The sequence below is a fragment of the Pelophylax lessonae genome (assembly GCF_965119305.1).
Source record: "Pelophylax lessonae genome assembly, chromosome: 7".
NCBI lineage: Eukaryota > Metazoa > Chordata > Amphibia > Anura > Ranidae > Pelophylax > Pelophylax lessonae.
In genome coordinates, this window is record NC_138774.1 from 174368374 (window position 1) to 174392948 (window position 24575).

At 44.1% G+C, this 24575-nt stretch overlaps 1 protein-coding gene across 1 annotated transcript in view; it reads left to right on the plus strand.

Annotated features, from left to right (window-relative positions):
• Window positions 1-24575, plus strand: part of RPL7A (ribosomal protein L7a) — a 475634-nt gene that overhangs the window by 154127 nt on the left and 296932 nt on the right. The gene's annotated exons all lie outside the window — the stretch shown is intronic.

Sequence of the window (24575 nt, forward strand, 5' to 3'; positions counted from 1 at the left end):
TTGCATTGCATACCATGGAAGAAAAATGCTTAAAAAGAAAGTAAAATATTAAAAAAAATATATATATAGTATGTTAATTGTATGCAAATTTAATCATGACATATAGGAAGAATTTTTATTTTTTTTTCTCTTAACCACTTGCTGAAAAGTGGTGCCTGCTCGTTCCCTAAAAAGCCTGCGCGTGGGACCGGTCACTCGGCGATCGTCGGGTGGGGAGGGAGAAAGGCAGGCGGCTAATGTAAACAAAGCCGCCTGTCATTCTTCCCTGTGTAAAAGCACAGATCATACGGTCCTGCTATGTAGGACCGTTGATCTGTGCTGTTGCACACACAGCCACATCTAATCAGTTAGAAGCACGCCCCTAGGGACACACTTAACCCCTTCCTCTCCAATAAAGTTAACCCCTTCCCTCCCAGTGTCATTTTTACAGTAACAGTGCATATGTATAGCACTGATTACTGTAGTAATGTCACTGGTACCCCCAAAAATGTCAGTCAAGGGTCCGATCTGTCTGCCGCAATGTCGCAGTCACGCAAAAAAAAATTGCAGATCACCGCCATTACTCGTTAAAAATTACAAAAATCTTTCCCCTAGTTAGTAAACGCAATATCTTTTGCGCAAACCAATCAAAATACGCTCTTTGCGATATTTTTTTTTTTTTACCAAACATATGTAGCAGAAAACAAATTGGCCTAAAATGTTAAATTTTGATTTTTAAATTTTTTTTTTTGTGAATTTCATATAAAAAATTTGAAAAATATTGTTATTTTTGCAAAATTGTCGCTCTTTTTTTGTTTATAGCGCATAATCAAAAAATCGCACAGGTGATCAAATACCACCAAAAGAAAGCTCTGTGGGGAAAAAAAGACATCAATTTCATTTGGGTACAGCGTCGCACGACCGCGCAATTGTCCGTTAGTCACGCAGTGCTGAATCACAAAATAGGCCCTGGTCAGGAAGGGGGTAATATCTTCCGGGGCTTAAGTGGTTAAAGAAACCCTACAAAGTGCCTCTTCCTTTTGCAATCTTGACCTTGTGCTGTGAATTTAGAGGTTTGTTATCTTCTAAAACATATTTTTGCTACTTAGTGTGTTCTATATGGGGGATGAAACAAAAAAACTGACAGATCTCTTCTTTGCATTTGAAAGCAGCAATTTCATATTGGTCTCTTTGAAAGAAGATAAAACAAGTTGTATGCAAGAAACAGTGGCATACTTTTCAGCCTTTTGAGTAGCATGGGCCACAAAAAGATTAGAAAGGTTATGCCGCATAATTAAAAAGGGTACGTATGCCATTTGCTATGTAGAAACTATACCTTTTTTTTTTTTTTTTTTGTAAAACCCCAAACTCCCCTTCCCCAATGCTGACTCCCTGTAGTAGTGGGATCACTGAAATAGTATAATCACTGAAGAATAATGTGATCCACTTCCAAACTACATCTCCAAAGTTAGAATGAGAAGTCTAAGAAGCACAATGTTGGGACAAATGATAGCTAGTCAGACTCCTTGTTCTTATGCCACTGACTAAAATGACTGAAAAACCAAGCTATAGTACTAGAAGATGTACAGATGTAGGCAACACTGAGTAGAACAATGCAATGGTCATAAAATATCACCCAAGGGTCCTTCAGGAAAGCAAAGTTGTGCTATGCAGGAGAGGCAGAAGCAGTAAATGCTTTAGTCTAGTGACTCGTAGGACACAGGAAGTATTAGACTTTCTGGTTATACTGCAATACACAGGAGGATAAGACAATGGCAAACAAATTGTATGCCAGCTCAGGATAACCCCTCCTACTAGCATGCTTCAGTTTTTTTGCTAGTGTCCTTAGGATAGATTTTTCTTCAGGTCTGCTGTGTTAAAGACCAACCTATGTTACCGGTATAGCCTGGAAGCTACCTTTTGAGCACTGGGTTCCACATGGGGATGCTTTCCAGCTCCAGGACCACTAGCAGTGCCTCTAAACTTGCTTTGTCTCTGAGGACTCTGTTAGTGAGTAGGCAAAGCACTGGGAGCTACCTTATTTTTGTACATTGGTGTGAGAGTATTTATTGCTGCAAAAGGAGTTAACACTGTGGAACTGTGTGCTGACATATTATGCTGGGTGGAGGGTCAATAGTGTTTGCTCCACATTCTTTTCTGCCATACACTGTCAAGGAAGCATGTCGCTGCTTGTTAGATCCATGTGAAACTTTAATTTGTTCCTGCTGTCAACTTGCAGTGACTCTTATGGGCCATACACACTATAAGATTTTCTGAATATTTTTTTCCTTCAGACTTACCAAAACCATATAATATGAGGTCAAACCTAAACACTTTCAATTTGTATGCAATCTGGCAGGCCCTTGCACTACATAGAAAGGTAAATCTGAAGGAAAAAGTCTTCAGAAAATCTTATAGTGTGTATGGCCCATAAGGTACCTACATCCAGCCAACACTCACTTAGTACCAGCTGTCGGGTTTTGTGAATACCTGAGACTTTCCCTCTTACCTTGAGCCTATACATTGCCTTACTACCATACAGTTGCAAGATTTCTATTTCTAGACAAGGGGAACAGTCCAGCTCTACCAAGGTACACCCAACACACTTTTTAGTAAGAGCTTCAGAGCTGCTTGTAGCATACCTAGTGAAGGGGTCGACAGCTGCAGCCTGGTCTTTAATTGCATTCTGCTCTTGGGAGTTTTTTTTTTTCCATCCTTGGAATTCTATGTCCCTTTTGTAGAGTGTAGTTGCATCATCTGCGGTCTTCTTCATAGGTATACTAGATTTTGTTTGCCCAAATCGCCCATTTATTTAAATTATGACTGTAGAGGCCACAAGCACACCCCTGTGCCCTCTATCGCAGATTCTATATCTGATTTGCCTGCAGCCCAGGCACCTTCTGAGCAATTGGCTTCAGAGATTGTCTTAAGTCACCCCAGTCCTTGACTGATGGGATTACCCCTGTGGAGTCACATTATTCAGCTATTACTCCTTTAGTTAAAGTAACCAGTTACAGCTGTTGCTGCAATGTGCTCCACTCTGAAACTGGCCCAGTTCAGCCTTAATAAGGTGCTTACTAATCTGACAGATGTGCTTGTGTTTTGGGACCCAAACACTTAAACATGTGTAAGCTCTTGCTATAGCTTTGGTCAAACTCCTTGAAAGCAGAACTTAACTGATCAATTTAACTGATTTTCAAAACCTCTTAATTCATGGCATACTGATAACTGTTGCTTGAGTTCCCAACCAAACTGTCAGACCATCAAATGGCTGGTGTCATAACGAACCATATGTTCAGCACAATGACAATAGCAGAGGCTAAGATGGTTGCTTCTGTGCCTTTAAAGGATAGGTAGCTTGATCGGGAATCAAAAATGTGTTCAGTTCAGCAGGGACAGTCTGGATTACGATCTGTGTGAGGCCACTGTGGTTGAAATGAAGTCTATTGATTCACTTCTGTTACCCCACCCTGTTGGAAAAAAAATGCTCAATCAGCACCGCGGGTAATGAACGTCATCGCTGATCTGTATATTGTGACAGCAGGGGAGTCTACCCGCTGTCGGCATGCAATAGCGCAGCAAGAAGGATTCCTCCATTCACTTCAAATGTGTGAATGGCAGTTCAGTTTTTTTTTGGGCTGAATGAAAAAAATGGAACATGTATGACCAGCTTTAGGTCCATTTTAGGAGACATCCGCTTCAGCTGTGTGATGGGAGCCTCTTGTCTTATGTCGGCCCATATGCCTAGGGAAACTTTTGCTAAAGACTGTAGAATCCTTTTCTGAAAAACATCTGAGCCACGTGGCCTTTGACAGACAACTTCTCTTCAGACCGACTCTTATCATCCAAGATGCTTTTGGGGGCAAGAACACCCACACCCATCTTCCTCAGTGGAAAAAGTGTAGACTGCAAAGCATTTAGCCTTTCTGTCTGTTAAAAACCCCTCCCCCCTTTTAGTTCTCCACTCTGCCTTTCGATTAGTTGAGACCCTCTAAGTTTGACTCACTGTACTCAAAGTCTGGCACTCAATCTGCCAAATACTTAAAATAAGCCTTTCTTGGCATGAAGGTGTGCTCCCACTCTAAGTGGAAGGACAATTGTTAACCCTTACAGAGACTGACAACTTTCATCCAGACACTTGAGTGCAGTAGGTGGTATGCGTGGGCTAAAACTACATATTTGGACTCTGCATGGAATTGCCGCGCCCCCCCCCCCTTCATCATTAACACATTCATGTGTTCATCTTTCCACTCTCCATACATTACAGTTGGATCCTGACCTCAGAAATTGTCACTGTAACCAACATATGGTATAGAATTTCTTAATCTAGTTCTGAACCCAGCTGAGGCCTGTGCGTACCTTCCACAGGAGATATTTCAGATTCCCTGGCATCAGTTTTAAATGCTCCAGTGAAAGAGTTGTCTGGTTTTCCACTATTTCATGAGAGTCCTAGGCCTGATGGTAGCTTCCGTCAAGGCAGTTGCTGAATTTTGAAATGTGGAAAAAAAAACACTTTCCACGTTATCCCTGTGTATAAACCACCTATTACTCAACTCTATATACTTATAGGAGGCAGCTAGCAACACTATGCATCCAATCAGTATATACAGTATCCCACAAAAGTGAGTACACCCCTCACATTGTTAAACATATTTTATTATATCTTTCATGTGACAACACTGATGAAATGACACTTTGCTACAATGTAAATTAGTGAGTATACAGCTTGTATAACAGTGTAAAATTGCTGTCCCCTCAAAATAACTCAACACACAGCCATTAATGTTTAAACTGCTGGCAACAAAAGTGACTTCACCCCTAAAGCCCCGTACACACGTACCGAGCGGCCGTCTTTTGTCCAGGGCCGTCATGTCTGTTGAAAACTGCAAAAGACTGCACAAGAATTTTGTCCGCCGACTGCAGAAGTGATGTCATGTGATGGTTAACTTTCCCTGTGTTTTTTCTTCTCTGAGCATGCCCAGTCTTGCAAATCTGCTGATTGTGAGCCGAATTCTGTACTGACTGGCTAACAATCGGCCGTTCTGGTGTTGGCCAACAAAAATTTTAATGCCTGCACGACAGATTCTGTTCGGCCGAAAATGCGCTGTCGGAAGCATCATACTAACAAGCCTACAATCGGTTGTCGGCCGAATGTTTATGGCCAACAATTGGTACGTGTGTACGAGGCTTAAGTGAAAATGTCCAAATTGGGCCCAATTAGCAATTTTCCCTCCCCAGTGTCATGTAACTCGTTAGTGTTACAAGGTCTCGGGTGTGATTGGGGAGCAGGCGTGTTAAATTTGGTGATATCACTTTCCCTCTCACATGCTGGTCACTGGAAGTTCAACATGGCACCTCATGGCAAAGGACTCTTTGAGGATCTGAAAACAGAGAAGTGTTGCTTTACATAAAGATGGCCTAGGCCAGTAATGGCAAACCTCGTCACCACAGATGTTTTGGAACTACATTTCACATGATGCTCATGCACTCTACAGTGCAGTTGAGCATCATGGAAAATGTAGTTCCAAAACCTCTGGTGTGCCAAGGTTCACCATCACTGGCCTAGGCTAGGCTAAAAATATTGCCAAGACCATACAGCAGTTAAACAGGACAGGTTCCACTCAAAACAGGCCTTGCCATGATAGACCAAAGAAGTTGAGTTCATGTGCTCAACGTCATATCCAGAGGTTGTGTTTGGGAAATAGACATACGAGTGCTGCCAGCATTGCTGCAGAGGTTGTAGAGGTGGGAGTCAGCCCATACACCGCATCAAATTGGTCTGCATGCCTGTAGTCCCAGAAGGAGGCCTCTTCTAAAGATGATGCACAAGAAAGCCCACAAACCGTTTGCGGAAGACAAGCAGACTAAGGACATGGATTACTGGAACCATATCCTGTGATCTGATATGACCAAGATAAACTTATTTGCTTCAGATGGTGTCAAGAGTGTGTGGCACCAACTAGGTGAGGAGTACAAAGGCAAGTGTATCTTGCCTACAGTCAAGCATGGTGCTGGGAATGTCATGGTCTGGAGCTGCATGAGTGCTGCTGGCTCTGGGGAGCTAAAGTTCATTGAGGGAACTACGAATGCCAACATGTACTGTAACATACTGAAGCAGAGCATGATCCTCTACCTTTGGAGACTGGGCTTGCAGGGCAGTATTCCAACATGTTAACGACCCCAACCACACCTCAAAGATGACCACTGACTTGCTAAAGAAACTGAGGGTAAATGGGTAACTGGTCAAGCATGTCTCCAGACCTAAACCCTACTGAGCATCTGTAGAGGAGCACAAGGTCTCGAACATACCCAGCTCTGTGATTTCCCCATGGAGGAATGGAAGAGGACTCCAGTGGCAACCTGTGAAGCTCTGGTGAACTCCATGCCCAACATGGTTAAGGCAGTGCTGAAAAATAATGGTGACCACACAAAATATTGACATTTGGGCCCAATTCAGACATTTTCACCTAGAGGTGTACTCCCTTTTGTTGCCAGCAGTTTAGACAATAATGACAGTGTTGAGTTATTTTGAGGAGACAGCAAATTTACACTGTTATACAAGCTGTACACTCACTACTTTGCTACAATGTAAAGTGTCAATTCTTCAGTGTTGCCCCAAAAAAGATATAATAAAATATTTTTAAAAATGTGAGGGGTGTACTCACTTTTGTGAGATACTGTATATAGTCACAAAAAAGTGCAGCACTCTTCTTTAATAAATTGCATTCAAATTATAGTGTATAAATAGCTGAAAACTGTAAAAAGCATCTTATATATAATAAATAAACGTGAGTCCATCTCTTCTTTTAAATATATATACAGTCCATTAATAAATGATTCCATGTTCATGAAAAAAAGATTGCAGTCCCATACACCAGAAACTCTTCAGTAATTGCCTCTGATCACCACTGTGGCCTTCACCCCACCTATGGGTGTCTTCTCACCTGCCTGAATGGACCTCACTAATTAAAGGTCTTTGCAGTGTTTTAACCACTTAAGCCCCGGAAGATTTTACCCCCATTCCGACCAGGGGGTATTTTACGACTCGGCACTGCGTGACTTTAACTGACAATTGTGCGGTCATGCAATGTGGTACCCAAACAAAATTTACGTCCTTTTTTTCCCACAAACAGAGCTTTCTTTTGGTGGTATTTGATCACCTCTGCGCTTTTTATTTTTTGCGATATTAATAAAAAAAGAGCGAAAATTTTGCAAAAAAATGACATTTTCAACTTTGTCTTTTAAAAAATATCCAATATACTCAATGTATGTATTTTTTTTTGGCCAAAATATATTTAGCTACATGTCTTTGACAAAAAAAATTCAATGAGCGTATTTTTATTGGTTTGCGCAAAAGTTATAGCGTCTACAAACTATGGTGTAAATACAGAAATTTACGCAGCTTTAATTTTTGACTGCCTATCTCATTTCATGAAGTGCTAAAATGGCAGGGCAGTACAAAACCCCCCCCCAAACTACCACTTTTTGGAAAGTAGACATCCTAAGGAATGTTCTGAGAGGCATGTTGAGCTCATTGAATATTTCATTTTTTTGTCACAGGTGTTTGAAAAATGACTAAAATTTTTTTTTTTTTTTTTTACACAAAGTTGTCATTGAAATGATATATTGCTCACACATGCCATGGGTATATGTGTAATTACACCCCAAAATATATTCTGCTGCTTCTCCTGAGTACAGGGATACCACATATGTGGGACTTTTTGGGAGCCTAGCTGTGTACGGGACCACAAAAACAAATCCCCACCATCAGAATTTCAAAGGGCGTACATTTTTCATTGCATTTTCTCACTACCTCTAACGGTTTAGGAGGCCCTGAAATGTCAAGATACCACAAAACCCCCCCAAATGACCCCATTTTGGAAAGTAGACACCCAAAGCTGTTTGCTAAGAGGCATGGTGAGTCCATGGAATATTTTATATTTTACCACAAGTTTTGGGAATATTACTATTTTTTTTTTTTACACAACGTTGTCACTAAAAGATAAAATTCTCACACATGACATGGGTATATGTGGAATTACACACCAAAATACATTCTGCCACTTCTCCTGAGTATGGGGATGCCCCATGTGTGAGACTTTTTGGGAGCCTAGCTGTGTACAGGACCGCGAAAACCAATCAACACTCCCAGGTTTTCTAATGGCGTAAATTGTGCATGTCACCTCTGCACTACCTGTCACAGTTTCGGAGGCCCTAAAATTCCAAGATAGCACAAACCCCCCCCAAATGACCCCATTTTGGAAAGTAGACACCCCAAGCTATTTGCTGAGAGGCATGGTGAGTTCATGGAATATTTTATATTCTGCCACAAGTTCCGGGAAATATATATATATATATATATATTTTTTTTTTTTTTTTTCACAAAGTTGTCAGTAAATGAAATATTGCTCACACATGCCATGGGTATATGTGAAATGACACCCCAAAATACATTCTGCTGCTTCTCCTGAGTACAGGGATACCCCATGTGTGAGACTTTTTTGCAGTCTAGCCGAGTACAGGTCCCCGAAAACCAATCATCGCCTTCAGGCTTTCCAAGGGCGTAAATTGTTGATTTCACTCCTGACTACCTATCACAGTTTTGGAGGCCATGAAATGCCAAGACAGCACAACCCCCCCCCCCCCCCAAATGACCCCTTTTCGGAAAGTAGACACCCTGAGCTATTTGCAGAGAGGCATGTTGAGTGTTTTGCAGATCTCACTTTTTGTCACAAAGTTTTGGAAATTGAAAAAAGAGGAAAAAAAATGCATTTTCCTGTTTTTTCATTTTCCAAAAAAAATTAGAGCTGCAAAATACTCACCATGCCTCTCAGCAAATAGATTGGAGTGTCTACTTTGCAAAATGGGGTCATTTGGGGGGGGGGTTTGTGCAATCTTGGCTTTTTATGGACTTCAAAAGTGTGATAGGTAGTAAGGAGTGAGATCAACAATTTACGCCCTTAGAAAGCCTAAAGGTGCGCATTGGTTTTCCGGGTCCTGCACGCGGCTAGACTGGCAAAAAGTCTCACACATTTACTGACAACTTTGTGTAAAAAAATAAAAAACAATTTTTTCCTCGAAACTTGTGGCAAAATATAAACTATTCCATGGACTCACCATACTTCTCAGCCAGTAGCTTGGAGTGTCTACTTTGCAAAATGGGGTCATTTGGGGGGGTTTTGTGCCATCTTGAAATTTCAGGGCCTCTGAAACTGTGACAGGTAGTCAGGGGTAAAATCAGCAATTTACGCCATTAGAAAACCTGAAGATGTGGATTGGTTTTCGGGGGCGCGTACACAGCTAGGCTCCCAAAAAGTCTCACACATGGGGTATCCCTGTACTCAGGAGAAGCAAAAGAATGTATTTTGGGGTGTCATTTCACATATTCCCATGGCATGCATGAGCAATATATCATTTAGTGACAACTTTCTGTAAAAAAACAACAAAAAAAAAAAAAATAATAATTTTCCCGAAACTTGTGGCAAAATATAAAATACTCCATGGACTCACCATGCCTCTCAGAAAAAAGCTTTGGGTGTCTACTTTTCAAAAAGGGGTCATTAGGGGGGTGTTTGAACAGTCCCGGCATTTTATGCTCAATCTTATCCACACATCACCCACTCTTCTAACCACTTGAAAACCAAGCCTTTTCTGTGCCTTTTTGTTTACATGAAAAAATATTTTTTTTTTACTAGAAAATTACTTTGAACCCCCAAACATTATATATTTTTTTAAAGCAGAGGCCCTATAGAATAAAATGGTGGATGTTTCAAATTTTTTTGTCACACGGTATTTGCGCACAGATTTTCCAAACGCAATTTTTGCGAAAAAAATAAAAAATTTTTAATTTATTGCACAAATACACTATATAATTCCAATTTTTTTGGTAAAATTTAAAAGATGATCTTATGCCGAGTTCATAGACACCTAACATGACATGCTTTAAAAATTGCGCATGCCTGCGCAGCGACAAAAACGTATGTACATTTTTAAAAACCTTTAAAAGTCTCTACAGGTTACCACTTTAGACTTACAGAGGAGGTCTACTGCAAGAATTACTGCACTCGATCTGGCGATCACGGCGATACCTCACATGCATGCTGCAATTGTGGTTTACATATGACACTAGACCACCGCTTGCGTGCGCCATTGCGCGCAAGCACCGGGGGTAAGGGGGGGGCTCAATTTTTTTTTTTTTCTTTTGCTTTTTTATGTTATTTTGACACCTTTCCTTTAATTTTTTTTTTTTTTAAATCATTTTTATTGTTATCATAGTGAATTTAAATATCCCCTATGATAGCAATCTGTGGTGACAGGTACTCTTTTTTAAAAAAATTGGGGTCTTTTAGACTCTAGATCTCTCCTCTGACCTTAACGCATCTGACCACACCAAAATTGGTGTGATAAAATACTTTCCCAATTTCCCAATGGCCCTGTTTATTTCTGGCGAAACAGAAGTCATAAAATGCTCGTAGCCTCCGGCATCTTAGGCCATAGAGATGATTGGAGCCATTCTCATCTCCAATTAGCTCTATGTTTAGATAACTGAACCACCGGCTGCACTCTCGGGTTAACCGGTGGGACAGGAGAGCCAGAGAAAAACCATGGAAGGCTGCGGAAGGCGGCGGTGGGGGGGGGGGGAGGCCCCTCCCACTGCATGTAAAAGCAGTCTAGCGGCCAATTACCTGCTAGAATTGCTTTTACATGTAAGCCGACCGCTGGCTGTAAAAAACGATACCAAGATGATGCCTAAATCTGCAGGCATCATCCTGGTATAACCACTCAAAGTCCAGCAACGTACCAGTACATTGCTGGTCCTTGTTTGGCATATAGGGTTTTTTTTTTTTCATGCAGCCTGTGGGCTGAACGGAAAAAAAGAGAACCTATCAGAAATCAAACAACCACCCACTGAATTTAATGATGGGTATACACGACACTATCCACGTATACCAAAATAGGATTTTAACTGCAGTGCTGAAATCAGAAAATCACCACAGCTGCTATCAGCAAAGGTATCCATATATGCTGAGCGCAAACGCTGTTTGTGTCAGAATATATAAAATCAATGCGTGGTAGCCGACGAGTACCTGCAAGAGAAACAGGTCACAAAAGAATGAAAAAACAAACAAAGGACATTGAAAAAGGTATAGTAGGAAGGAGTAGAAGGACATATAAAATTACTGACACCACAACAGTTTTTGGATCCTTTTATTTTTCTTTCTAACTGTTCCTTTATTTCTTGATTTGGGAGGGACTGCGATCTTCTGCGATCTTCTCTTCCAGCTTGGGTCTCTCAAAATGTCGATGGACATCCAACATCCTTCGAGACCCTGTGTTTATGTGCCCTACACTGTGTCGTGCTGTACCCTACGCTAATAATCCACTAGTGTATGGTAGCGCTGGAAACATTCCCCGATGCAGAGACCAGGTTGGTCAGGACATTTGGGACAATAATAACGGGTGTCACGCCTAAATCCGCGCTTGCTACAGACACGACATCTTCTTTGGGGCCATCTTTGGGTAGGGGTACTCGGGAGGACATGTGAAAAATGCCTCTCATGCAGCCGGCTCACTGCATCTGGAAGGGGAAGTTGGGCAGGCATGCCTCCCTGGGTACAGGTAGGCAAGGATGATCTCTTCCTGGAATTCCCGGAAAGATCCAGTTCGTCCTGACGCCCTGTATAGGACAAAGGCGTTCAGCATAGCCAATTGGTATAGGTAAACAGACACTTTTTTGTACCAGCGTCTGGCTTTACGGGCAACTAAATACGGCGCCAAAAGCTGGTCGTTAAGGTCCACCCCTCCCATATTAAGGTTATATTCGTGGACACAGAGGGGTTTCTCCATAACGCCAGTTGCCGTAGGAATTTGGATCGTCGTGTCTGGGTGAAGGGAGGACAGAATATAAACATCCCGTGTATCCTTCCACTTCACCGCAAGCAATTTGTCCGTTTTCAAGCAGGCTCTCGCCCCCCGACTAAGACGGGAATCTACAAGCCTTTGGGGGAAGCCCCGGCGATTAGGTTGCACGGTGCCACATGCGCCAATTTGTAAATCGAGAAGGTGACTAAATAGTGGCACGCTTGTGTAAAAGTTGTCCACGTACAAATGGTACCCCTTTCCGGATAAGGGTGACACCAAGTCCCAAACGATCTTACCGCTGCTCCCTATGTAGTCTGGGCAGTTGGGGGGCTCCACACAGCTATCTTTTCCCTCATAGACCCGGAAACTAACTGTATAGCCTGTGGCCCTGTCACACAATTTATACAGTTTGACCCCGTACTTGGCACGCTTGCTGGGGAGGTACTGTTTCATAGCAAGGCGGCCAGTAAATTTAATCAGGGACTCGTCAACGCAGACAACTTGTTCGGGGGTAAACAAGGCTGCAAACCGCTGATTGAAGTGGTCTATGAGGGGCCGAATTTTGTGGAGCCGATCGTATGCAGGGTCTCCCCGAGGACGACAGATTTCATTGTCGCTGAAATGCATAAATCGCAGAATTTGCTCGTATCTCGTCCTGGACATAGAGGCAGAGTACATGCGCATATGGTGAACTGGGCTAGTGGACCAATATAGCCGCAATTCACTCTGTTTAGTTATGCCCATGTGGAGGGAAAGGCCCAGAAAGATCTTAAATTCGGAAACCATTATAGGTTTCCAGCCGAATTGTCTGGCAAGGTGTGAATTTGGGTTGGCGGCGATGAACTGTTGTGCATATAAATTTGATTGATCCACAATAGATCTGTAAAGATCTTCCGTGAAGAACAGCTCAAAAAAGTTCAGGGGCGTAAAACCAGCTGTCTCCACGTGGATTCCAGGTTGGGCGGTGAATGGGGGAATTACTGGCGCTGTAGTATCAGTGGGTTGCCAATTAGGAAATGCCAGCGCATCAGGGAGGGCACTATGGGCTCTACGGGCCTGTCTTCGAATACGCGGTGGCTGCGGGCCACTACTTGTGCTAGCCACCGCACCAGCTTCAACTGCACTTAGGGGACTCGCCACGTCACCAGGTCTTACTGCAGTGCTGGTTGTACTAGGTCCAGGTTGTACTAGGCCGCTGGCGCTTGCCAGGTCGCCAGAAGGATGAGCGGCACTAGTACCCACACTCTGCTCCATACGAGCACCCTGCGATTCCTGCATCACAACAACTTCAGAATGGGGTCGGGTACGCCTGGGTCTAACAGGGACCCATCTGTCGTCGGAGCCATCTGTCAGGGAGCCGCTGCCGTCATCAGGTTCATATACTGACACTAATTCGGTCATTGTAGCTTCCCCTTCGCTATCAGATGACTCGGTCAGCATATAACTGATAAGCTCTTCATCCCTGTACGAACGTTTGGTCATTTTGGTAACTAAATTTACCCGTACAGTGATGCGACTCACAGGTAATAAAAGCACCTGGTTGTCGAAGATTATTTCAAGCGCTACAAAAAAAACTGCTAATGCTAGCAGGGATCAGGCCTGACTCTGCTAACACAGCGGTTTTGTGTCTTGTGTTTTTTTGCAAGTGACAGTAATCTATTGATTACTACACTTGCCTGGGTGAAAGGGTTAAACGCAGGTGCTGGCCGGAATCAGTACTGATCGTGCAAACACCGCATTTTGGGAACCCTAAACTATGGGGGCGCTAGTATAGTTCTGATCAGATCAGATATTGATCTGTTCAAACACTATACTAGAAATGGAAGTGTAGGTGCGTGCGTGCGTGCGTGCGTGTGTGGCAATCAAGGGGTTACTTCTAAACTATGCGCCGGGGATCTGGGGGGGGGCTGGCGGGGACCCTAAACCTCCTTTGGGAAAGAAACTAGCTAGCTAGCGCAACCTTAAGTCACAATGACACCAATACAAAATACAGTAAAAACAGTATATTATGTGTGTATTAGTGCTAATGTGACAGAGGGTGTAGGGGTTAACGGGATGTGATCAGGGGGGGATCAGGGGTTTAAATCTTTATTGGAAGGGACTGGCGGGTATCCCAAGGATAAAAGGAACGATGGCAAGCGCTAAACCTGGTCACAAGTCACACTTATACGGGTATATAGAAAATGCTATATACTGTATACAGTGTGCGTTGTGGCAGGTGGTGTAGGGGTGATCAGGAGGGGATCAGGGGATTAAATCTTTATTGGGCGGGTGGCGGGGACCCTAAACCTCCTTGGGACACAAACTTAGTCGCCTGCGCTAATTCTGATCACAATGACACTAATACAAATATACAAAAACACAGTATATTACGTTTGTATTAGTGCTGATGTGACAGAGGGTGTAGGGGTTAACTAGCGGTGATCAGGAGGGGATCAGGGGGGATCAGGGGCTTAAATCTTTATTAGGGGGGGGTGGCGGGTAATTCAAGTGGAAAAAGGGGGGTCGCAAGCTCTAGACCTGACCACAAATCACACTTATACGGGTATATAGCAAAATGCTATATACTGTATACGGTGTGTGTTATGGCAGGGGGTGTAGGGGTGATCAGGGGGGGGGGTCAGGGGCTTAAATCTTTATTGGGCGGGTGGCGGGGACCCTAAACCTTCTTGGGACAGAAACTTAGTCGCCTGCGCTAATTCTGATCACAATGACACTAATACAAAAATACAATAACACCGTATATTGCGTTTGTATTAGTGCTGATGTGACAGAGGGTGTAGGGGTTAACGGCGGTGATCAGGGGGGGGTCAGTGGGTTAAATCTTTATTAGGGGGGGGTGGGGGGTAATTTGAGTGGAAAAGGGGGGGTCGCAAGTGCTACACCTGTTCACAAATCACACTTATACAGGTATATAGGTAACTGCTATATGCTGTATATAGTGTGTGTTGTGTCAGGTGCTGTAGGGGTTAATTGGGGGGGCGATCGGGGGTGAAATGTGCCTATCTACCTGTGTGTGGGTGTGCTTGGTGCAATACTCACAGTAAGATGTGCTCTCCTCTCACGCTGGATCCAAAAAGACCGTTGTGGGGGGAGGGCACATCTCCTCTAAGCCTGTGTTTACATTTCACAGGCTTAGAGGATGATCTGATTGGGCAGGACCGATCAACAGGTCCAGACCAAAAATGATTGGCCTGGACCTGCTGACTGATCGGTTCTGAACCCAATCGAGTCATCGTCGGCGGCGGGGACGTGCGGGAGCGCGCACAGGGCCGGCAAATTGTGCTGACGTAGGCCTACGTCAGTTTGCCTGGCCGGGGCTGAGTGCCGACGTAGATCGTCGTGCGCCGGTCGTAAAGTGGTTAAGTGATACCGCTCCCACTGGCTGTACACTCCAAATCTGTGTCTCTCAGCATGGTGTCAATCATATAGAAGGCAATAGGCTGCATAAACCGCTCCACCTAGTCTGAGCATGATTAAGTCACGGCCCACCTCAAGTGTAGCAACCGATGGGCTTTCTCAAAGGTTCAGGCTACTGAGTTGCCAAATTTTGCTCCAGGCCCCAACAACACAACATTCTGTTATTTAAGGACAATTCAGTCCGGTGTGGTCTGATGGATGTCAACCTCTTGACTTGGGTAGAAATCCTGGGAACCCTGTTGCAGGAGACTTGGATTATCTGAAGAGTCTCATGACTTGACAGTCTCTACAGTCTTGGTCCATCCTTCTGAAAATGTAATTTGATCCATAATAAAACACCACAGCGGTAACATACAGTAGCACCTAGGGGGGACCAAAAATCTCACCTCCGCCTAAGTATATCAGTTCCTGCCCTGGGCAGAACTTCACATTCAAGCCATGTACTTTCTAGGTGTAGACAATTGGCACATCATTTCCTTCAGCTGGCAGTGCCTGGACTCCGAGGAGTGATCCCTTCTTGGAGGTGGTGCAAAACCTGTGTCACAGGTTGGGAGTATGGCAAGTGAGCCTTCTAACCTCCTGTTGTTCCAACAAACTGGACAGGTTTTTCTCCATTCACAGGGATCTTCTTACACAGAAAACCTCAAACGTTCTAAACAAAGTGCCAGTTTACTGTCCTTCAGACATTAGGGGGGCTGGACTGTGGCCTCTAGGAGTGGAAAATGCCCCAGTCAATGTAAATAATGTCTATAAGTTAGGAATCAGTGGCAGTAAAAAAAAAAAAAAAAAAAAAATGAATTACAAAAATGCCTGTGGCAAGTAAGAGGAGAAATAGTGTCACATAATCTATATTGTTGGGAGGAATGATTCCCCATTCTTGGTGTCAGTGGGAGGAATTATGCCTCACTGGTAGGATTGGGGCCTCATCATTAGTGCCAGTGGAATTAATAGTGGCTTATGTCGGTGAGAGGAATAGTGCCACTAGGGCTGGATAAAGGCACGCATAGGGCTGCAGTTTGGAGGCCACTGCTATAGTGGATGCTCTGGTAGCTTTGTGGAATTGGTACACCCTGATTCATGCCTTTCCCCTCCAAAACATACTCCTATAATTAGGCTTACCTGTAGGTACAGTAAATATCTCTTAAATATGCACAATTTAGGAGATATTTATTGTAGCAGACACCTCCGGTGATGTCACCAGCGCATGCGCACTGCTCTCTTAATGGACTAAGTGAAGATGGAAGACCTGTCGGCGGTTACAGTGCACCACTAGAGGTTTCATTCAATGGCAAGTCTTTCATAATGTGCTGGTATGATATGCATACTAGCACATTATTCTCAACTTGCAGGGGGAAAATATATATATATATATATATATATATATTTATTACACACATACATACACATTTTAATTTTTTTTGCAGTTTACTAATGCTTAAATATCACTTTAAAAAAAAAAAAAAATCAATTCTCAGCCAGGGTGCCGTGGCTTCCTGGGCTAGTTACTTATAGAAACATGCAGCCTTCCTTCTGTGTATTAAAATGTTCTTTTCTACTTTGGCGAAAAAGTTAACTTCCACCTTTTTAGTCATTGGTGTCAAGAAGCCTTGCCCAATGAAATTAATAGTTTGGCTTACTGGACATTGAAGAAAATCTTCCATTACACAATGTAAACGTTCAAATAATACAGGAAATCAGTTTTCTAATAATGCTCACAGCACTTTGCTGGCAAGACTATAGTATGGTTTACCTGCCTATACAGAGCCTGCACAAGGCGATTTCTTGTCTGTCCTACACTAAGCAATGACTGGACTGACACTGGGAGACTGTTTCAGCATCCCCTGAACAGCTGTAACTCCATCCTGTTCTGGATGTGACATCACAAGGCAGAGGGAGAAAACTGTTTATGCATACAGATAAAAGAGACTGATTATGACAGAGAAGCTGTGAAATAATGGAGTGAGGTTCAATGAGGATGAAAAAGAATGAGAGAAGTTTTAGAATTTAGGAGACCGACCGAGCAAGAGAAAAGGAAAGCAAGGTAGAAGGAAAGAGGATTAGAGAGGAAAGGAAAGTGTTGAATGATTCATTGGCAGGATGTGATTAACCAAAGGTTGTAATATATTCATGAAAACGATTTTACACTGGGGTACCTGGAGATTCTGCATACTAAGAAAGGGTGCTGCAACTAAAAAAGGTTGAAAAACGCTGCTTTTATCAGGCAATTGAGAATTTATGCTTGACCTGAATAGTTTGTTGAGTATTTAAAGGGTACCTCTGCTTTCGTGGGGAAAAAGAATTGCACATAAAGGAAAAATAAAAGAGCGTATAAAAAAATTGCAACACAAGTCATATTGTTATTGAATGTTATTAAAATGACCTTTCCTTTCAATCTGCAGCTGCTGTAACTTTCTGAAAGGCAATGCAATATGGCTACCTGGAGTTGTTCAAAAACTTACCGTTAGTTTACCGGTAACGGCTTTTCTGATGAGCCTTCCAGGACGGCCCAAACATGAGAGATGATAGGCTCCTCCTACCGGAAACACAATCAATTAAACATAGTTAAAAGGCCCCACCCTTCCCTCTGCCCCTCAGTTGTAAAAAAGTATCTTCCACAGCCAATTTCTCAAGGGAAGTGTACAAATTAATTCCATAGGTACTTACCCCTTAATTTGTTTGCACCCTTTTAGTAGGGCGGGTAGGCCGGCCGTCCTGGAAGGCTCATCAGAAAAGCCGTTACCGGTAAACTAACAGTAAGTTTTCTCTAATCGCCTTCCAGGACGGCCCAAACATGAGAGGATACTAGATTACCCCTGGCCTACCTTAGGGTGGGACTACTGCCTGCAAGACCTTCCGTCCAAAGGTTAGGTCCTGTTGAGACAGTACTTCTATCCTGTAGTGTTTCAGGAAAGTGTCGTGGCTGGACCAAGTGGCTGCCTTGCAGATCTGTTCCCAAGATGCTCCTGCTTTCTCGGCCCAGAATGTTGCTAGGGCTCTTGTAGAATGCGCTTTTATTTTAATAGGAGCAGGGATACCTGATGCCTCATAAGCAGTGGTAATTGCCTGCCTGATCCATCTAGATACTGAAGGCTTAGAGGCCTGCAACCCTTTCCTAGGTCCAGTGTGAAGAACTAAAAGATGGTTTGACCTCCTAAAGGGTCTTGTCCTATCTAAATAGGTGAGCAAAGCTCTTCTTACATCAATGCAGTGGAAACTTTTCTCCTTACTGTTCTTTGGGTTATCACAGAAAGAAGGCAGGTTTATCTCCTGTGTTCTGTGAAAAGGAGATGCTACCTTCGGTAGATACAGAGGATCTGGTCTTAGGACTCTCCTGTCTGGAAATACTACCATAAATGGTCCTTTGATAGAGAGAGCTTGGAGGTCTCCTACTCTTCTAGCTGTAGTGATGGCCAGTAAGAATGTCAATTTCAGGGACAGCATTTTAAAGGGAAATCTCTTCCAATGGTTCGAAGGGAACCCTAGATAACGCCTCTAGGACCCTTGTCAGGTCCCAAGGTGGGAACCTGTCCTTTACAATAGGAGTAATTCTTTGTCTGGCTAACAGAAATCTTTTTATTAGTGGCTCTTTCGCCAGACGGGTGTCTAGAAACACAGAGGGAGCCGCCACTTGTACCCTAAGGGTGTTAATAGCCACACCCTTATCCACCCCATCCTGTAAAAACTCTAGGATTACCGGGGTGGAGGGGAAAGCAAAACTTATTTGCCTACCCCAGGTACAAAACCTTTTCCAAACCTTAGTGTAGATCTTTTTTGCAACAGGTTTCCTGCTCAACAGGAGAGTATCTACCACTCTCTGTGAGCAACCTTTTGAAATTAGGAGCTGGCTTTCAGTAGCCAAGCTGCTAACTGAAAAAATTCCGGGTTTGGACACAGAACCAGACCCTGTGACAGTAGGCTTTGAGAAACTGGAAGGTGCCATGGGCAAGCCACTGCCATGGCCTTCATTGTAGAAAACCAAGGCCTCCTTGGCCACCAAGGAGCAATTAAGATCAACCGAAGATCCCCTGATTGGTTTAATTTTTGAAGAACTCTCGGGATCAACATCAGGAGGGGGGAAGGCATATGCCAGGTTGAATTGCCAAAGTTGGGCTAGTGCATCCAACCCTGTCATCCCTCTGGTCCGAGTAAGGGAGAAGAATTTTTCCACCTTCTTGTTCTGTGCTGTGGCAAACAGGTCTATTTCCGGGGTTCCGAATCTCTGAATTATCATTTGAAACACTCCGGGATCTAACTCCCACTCTCCCTCTTGAATAAGGTGACGACTGAGGAAGTCTGCTTGCAGGTTGTTTTTCCCTTTGATATGGACTGCTACCAGGGAGACTACCCTTTCCTCGGCCCAGCTTAGGATTGCAGTAGTCAAATCCAGGAGAGGTCTGGATCTGGTTCCTCCTTGCCTGTTCAGATATACTACTGTTGTGGTATTGTCTGAAAGGACGAGAACTTTCCTGTTGAGGATGTTTTCTCTGAAGGCTTTCAGGGCCTCTCCTACTGCCTTCAACTCCCTGAAATTTGTGGAGGCTTGAGCTGTGGCATAATCCCAAATCCCTTGTGCCTGGGCTCCATTCATGTGGGCTCCCCACCCCTTTGTACTGGCTCCGTGGTAATCTCTATAGGATTCCACTGTCCCCAGGGTCTGCCTTTCCCCAGGTTGGCTTGGTCTTTCCACCATATCAGGGATGCCTGCACTTGTGGAGTGAGGATGACGTGCTCGTCTAAGGACTCTGTTTTTCGGTCCCAAGACGACAGATGGTAGAACAGAAGTTCCCTTGCGTGCAGTTGTGCCCATACCAGAGCTGGTATACTGGCTGACATAAGCCCCAATACCCTTAGAACCTCTCTCCTGGAACAGGATGGGGAGTCTACCAGTGTCTGGACTGCGGTACTTATTTTTTTCCTTGGGGCAAAAACAGCTTTTGAGCCCTTGAGTCTACTAGGAACCCCAGAAAATTCCACATCTGGGAAGGTACCAAGGCTGATTTCTTTAGATTGATAAGCCATCCCAGACTCTCCAGGAAGACTATCACCCTGTGGGTATCTAGGTTTACCTGGGTCTCTGATTTTCCAAAAATCAGTAGGTCGTCCAAGTAAGGGATCAGGGCAATCCCTAACAAGTGTAGGTGAGCCACTGCCTCCGCAAGAACCTTTGTGAAGATCCTTGGACTGGCGGCCAGTCCGAATGGTAGTGCCCTGAACTGCCAATGTGTCGTCTTTCCGTCGTTTTCTATAGCAAATCTCAGGAACTTCTGATGTTCTGGGTGGATGGGAACATGCAGATAAGCATCTCTGAGATCCAAGGTGGTAATGAAGACGTCTTTTAATAAGTTCTTCCGTACCGAATAGATTTTTTCCATTGAAAATTTCTTGTACGTCAGGAACCTGTTGAGTTTCCTTAGGTTTATTATTAGGCGGAACTTGCCTGATGTTTTTGGGACCACAAACACATGGGAGTAGAACCCTTGAAGATGTTGATCTTCTGGAACCGGAATTATTACTAGCTGCTCTGCCAGTTCTTGAATTCCCTGTAGTAGGGCTTTTGTTTGGGGTTTCTTGGGGATTTGGTTCAGGGTTATTGTAATAGGTGGGATTGAATTGAATTGAAGGCGATAACCTTCTTGAATGAGGGTGTAAATATATGGGGAGACTGAAATTTCTTTCCACTGGGTGAGAAATTGATTCAGTCTGCCCCCCACCTTGACACTGGCGTCACTTGTTGTCTCTGGAGCCTGCAGTGGAGGGAAAGAGCAAACTGTTCCTTTGTCTTCCCTTCCTGAAACCCCATCTTTTGTTAGGTTCCCTTTTACGTCTATTTTGACTTTGTTCTTGGAGGCCTCGAAAAAATTTCCTGGGAACTTCCATCCTCTTCACCGGAAATTTCTTCCCCCTTTCTGAGGATCTGGCTAAGACCTCGTCTAAACCAGATCCAAAGAGTAGAGATCCCTCAAAAGGCAAGGCGCAAAGCTTTGTTTTTGAGGTAAGGTTCCCATTCTTTTAGCCAAATGGCTCTTCTGGCTGAATTTAAGAGGGCACCTGTTTTGGCAGAGGCTACGACAGACTCCACTGCTGCATCAGCCAAGTAAGCTACTGCTTTTCCTATTAGTGATAGGGAGTCCTGTAGGTCTTGGGTTTTTTCCTGTGGTAAGTTTTTGTTCAGTCTGTCAAGCCAACAGAAGGTATTCCTTGCCACACAGGAGGCAGCAAGAGCTGGAGCCATGGTAGACGCATTTGCCTCCCAGGCCTTCCTCAGAAGGGACTCCGCTTTTCTATTCATGACATCCTTAATACTGCCTGTATCAGCAAAGGAGAGGTCAGACTTTTTGGTCACTTGTGCCAAAGGTGAATCTAGTTTAGGACTTTTTATCAATTGTTCGATATCCTCTCCTTTAAAGGGGAATCTGCGTTTCCAGGACACTGGTCTGCTAAACTTCGTCTCTGGACGCTGCCATTGTTGGAGAACCAACCCTTTTAAGGATTGGTGGATGGGAAAAACCCTAGAAGGAGTCTTACCCAGACCCTTATAGAGTCTGTCCTGGGCTGAAGTCCCTTTTGGCAAATCGGGTATTTCTTCAGAGGCATACACTGCTTGAAGGAGCCCTTGCATGTTATCTAGCCCAAACAGATTTCTGGATGGTTCTGTTTCCTCTGCTTCCTCTGAGTCCCTTTCTCCCTCTCCCTCTGAGCTGGATTGGGAGGCTGAGCGGTCTCTATCCTCTTCCTCCTGTCTACTCCTCTGTAACCCTGAAGGTAGACTTTGAGAAAATGACTGGCTGGCCTGTCCTGGCCTAACAGAAAGGCTCTCCTGTGAGGAGGTACCCTCCCCTGCAGGAGAGGCTGTGGATCCAGAATTTCCTAAGGAGGATTTCACAGTCTGGCTTGTCATCAGCATTTCTTCTTGGACCGTTTTTATGAAATCCTTCATTAGGGCTGACGATTCTTTCCCTGCTAACTTATAGATACATTTGTAGCAGAAAGGTTTAGTGTGGGAGCTAGGCAATCTATCTGCACAATTACCACATTTTTTGAGGCAACAGAACCTAACAATACAGGTGAAGCAGTAGAGGTTTCCTGAGCACCGCTCTGGGACTCTGGAAGACAGGATACAACATCAATTAGTATCACTCTTCCAAGATTCTTTTGAAAAAATATGAGGACCATAGAAAGGACACTTAATCAGTCCGACTATGGACAGGGAGAGGGAACATCAAGCATTTCAGAAAAAAAACAAACATCAGCAGACTTTTTTAGAAGACAGGTTGCCTAAATCAGATGCACTTCAGCACCTACCCGGGTCCAACCTGGGTTTGGCTGCTGTTGCTTGGCCTAGCGCTTCTTCCTTCCCGGGTGGGTGAGTAGAAGGCTACATCTCCCTGGCAGCTGTCCGAGCTCCTGTGGCCTGGGAGTCTGCACTACCGCGTGATAGCGGTTCCGGCGTCTCCTACACCTTCCTTTTCCGCATTGTGACAGGAACTGACGTCACCGGATGCTTCCGAGCTCCTTCCGCTCCGATAGCGAGGCTTGACGCGCCTGCGTCTGACGTCACTTCCAGCGGGAAAATTGAATCCAAAGTCCTGTGGAGGAGAGCTGCTGGCGCCGGGACACGGAAAAAACCTAGAGGGTCACCCGGGTGACCGACGGTTTCACCGATGTAGGGGGCGACCTGTGAGAAACCCGGGAGGGGTGGCAGGTAGAGCGCTACTCTCAACGGCTTTACTGAACCTGGCTCACAGGGGGACCATAGGACTACAAAAGTCTGCAGGTCAGTAAAAATAACAAATGTTTCGTAGGAAGAAACACAATCTAAACTGAGGGGCAGAGGGAAGGGTGGGGCCTTTTAACTATGTTTAATTGATTGTGTTTCTGGTAGGAGGAGCCTATCATCTCATTGTTTGGGCCGTCCTGGAAGGCGATTCGAGAAATGTGTACTGACCAAACCCCAGAAACATAATTTCCTGCTTGTGTGATTGGCTCACCGATTTTCCCAGAAGTCTGCCAAAGGCCTTTTTCACACTTAAAAGGTTACGTTAAACTTTACGCAAAATACCTAAAAGTTGCGCAATTTTTTTTCCCGCAATTTTGACTGGACTTGAAGCAATGCCTGCATAATCTTGAGGTCTATGGACCTCAAAATTCATCAAAGTCGGACCAAAGTATTGCAGGGCATTTTGAGGTCACACAGATATGAATGGTACTTATTGGAAATCATGGAGTACAACTTGTCATGCAACTTTGCAGTCCCAATTAGCACAAGTGTTAAAGGGGCCTAAGATACAAGTCAGATTTCAGGCATCCCCTGGAACAAAAATGTCATTTTTGGTGAGATACTCCCAATAGGAACACATCTAAAGGAATGCAGGCCCAGAAGATTTCCTTGTTCGTGCTCTGCAGCTGCACAGCTGATTGTTAATTATGAAACCACTCCCATTAGACCTACTTGGCACAGGGGAACCGAGGAACAACAGTAATTTCTTCAGAATAACAAAAGATAGGAATTGGCAAAAAGGTTGTTCTAATCCTTGCAATGTACATAGATTTTGCCCAGGTACTCACTTCCAGGTTTAGGCCCCACTACCTGATGTCGGTCACACACTTCGGTTTTGTGATGACACAACATTCTGTACCTACAGTACATTGCAACATATGTGCTGTACTTGGAATCTTCATTGTATTATCTTGTTTACTCAATAAAACTTTATAAAGCTACATTTAGCCAATCACAGCCTCATCATTTAGTGTTTATTAACCATACTACAATTCGCATTTTCCACTGCAGCAGAGGGGACCCAGCAAAGGGGTGTGATATCACCACAGTACAGGAATCCGGTCAGGTCATAACTCCTCTATCCCCATAACAGGTCAGTACCTTCATACAGACATGGGGGCTGGAGGTAAATGCTGCAAGAACCTTTGCGTTGCACACACATACCCCATTGATTGCAGGTGCAATACTTTGCAAGCTTAGACTCGGTTCACATTGGTGCAATGCAGGAACCCTGCGAATCCACTGTGGGTTCCAGCATCGCACCCGACTCGCAGGCAGTTCCCACTGCCATATGCAAACTGCTGGGAGCGTCAATACAAAGTTGATGACACCCCCATATCAGTTCGTATATCGCAGTGCGAACTATCAATTCAGACAGGAATTGAATCGCATGGATGTGAACAGCCATGCGATCCGATTCTGGTGCGGACGAGAAAAAAAAGGGTCCTGTATGAGTTTGGTCTGAATGAGATGCGAATTAAGCCATACAATCTGTATGGCTGAATTCGCATCGCACGGACATAGCATGTGATTTGCA